The following is a 1357-nucleotide window of genomic DNA, read 5'->3' as shown; positions in this document are numbered from 1 at the left end:
TGTGTGTGTGTGTGTGAGTGTGTGTGTCTGTGTGAGTGTGTGTATGTGTGTGTGTGTATGTGTGAGTGTGTGTGTGTGTGTCTAACACCCCCTCACCATTGTTGCCTGCAATGGGATTGAATCATTCCCGGTTGCTATGAGTGAGACCGTTGCCAAGTTGATGCTAGAATTCCCCAATTTCCTTCCTATTGTTGGCCTGTGTTTTAAATAGAGCCATAGAGCTGTACAGTACGGAAACACACCCTTCTGTCTGGCTGGTCAAGCCAGCTAGATATCCCAACCTAATCCAGTCCCATTTGCCAGCACCCGGCCCATATCCCTCCAAACCCTTCCTATTCATATACCCATCCAGATGCCTTTTAAATGCTGTAATTGTACCAGCCTCCACCACATCCTCTGGCAGCTCATTCCATACCCGCACCACCCTCTGTGTGAAAAAGTTGCCCCTTAGGTCCCTTTTAAATCTTTCCCCTCTCACCCTATGCTGTCTAGTGTCGGACTCCCCCACCCCACCTCCCCCCAGACCCAGGAGGACAAGACCTTGGCTATTTCCCTCTATCCACGCCCTTCACGTTTTTATTTAATGACGGTTTTTAATAGTCATTTCTGCCCAGGCCCTTGCTCACTATTCTATTGTTAAATTATTTTTTTCAGGTGGAAACAGCTCGTAAGACAAGGTAGGAGAGAGTTCGACACCTTTTTGGTGAAATCACCAGCAGCTTGCTTTGCAAGAAGGCCTTTGATAAAGTTGACTCTTTGATGTTGCCAGGTCGAAGGAGGACTATTCCAAGGTGGTGTTGGTGTCTGATAAACTCTGTCTGGGACAGTTCAATAGCCCTTTACAGTATACAGTGTGGAGGGAAATGCTGGATAGCATCCACCCTGGTAAGTCTCTCTTCCTACCTATTTGTAAGAGTCAGAGCGAGGGATTTAAACAGCTCCGGGTTGAATGATGTCCTACTCATTCATACTGAAAGAAAAGCTCCCTTTACTCATTATGATGAAGGTAAAGCCAGCTCGGGTTAGATACAGAGTAAAGCTCCCTCTACACTGTCCCCCATCAAACACTCCCAGGACAGGGACAGCACGGGGTTAGATAGAGGGTAAAGCTCCTTCTACACTGTCCCCATCAAACGCTCCCAGGACAGGGACAGCACGGGGTTAGATACAGAGTAAAGCTCCCTCTACACTGTCCCCATCAAACACTCCCAGGGCAGGGACAGCGCAGGGTTAGATACAGAGTAAAGCTCTCTCTACACTGTCCCCATCAAACACTCCCACGACAAGGTCAGCACGGGGTTAGATACAGAGTAAAGCTCTCTCTACACTGTTCCCATCAAACACTCCCAGGGCAGGG

General features: G+C 48.4%; 1 protein-coding gene and 1 long non-coding RNA gene across 2 annotated transcripts in view; both read left to right on the top strand.

Moving 5' to 3' along the window:
- LOC122541254 (nuclear factor 7, brain-like) overlaps positions 1-1357 on the top strand; it is a 27691-nt gene that overhangs the window by 2631 nt on the left and 23703 nt on the right. The window lies entirely within an intron of this gene.
- The window catches only part of LOC122541339, a 12393-nt gene continuing 11541 nt past the window's right edge, over positions 506-1357 (top strand). Inside the window, exons 1-2 of the long non-coding RNA XR_006309570.1 lie at positions 506-677; positions 770-885. This is a non-coding gene — a long non-coding RNA (uncharacterized LOC122541339). The remainder of the gene's footprint in view (positions 678-769; positions 886-1357) is intronic.

Source organism: Chiloscyllium plagiosum, chromosome 37, assembly GCF_004010195.1.
Source record: "Chiloscyllium plagiosum isolate BGI_BamShark_2017 chromosome 37, ASM401019v2, whole genome shotgun sequence".
Lineage (NCBI taxonomy): Eukaryota > Metazoa > Chordata > Chondrichthyes > Orectolobiformes > Hemiscylliidae > Chiloscyllium > Chiloscyllium plagiosum.
This window is presented reverse-complemented; position numbering and strand designations above follow the sequence as displayed.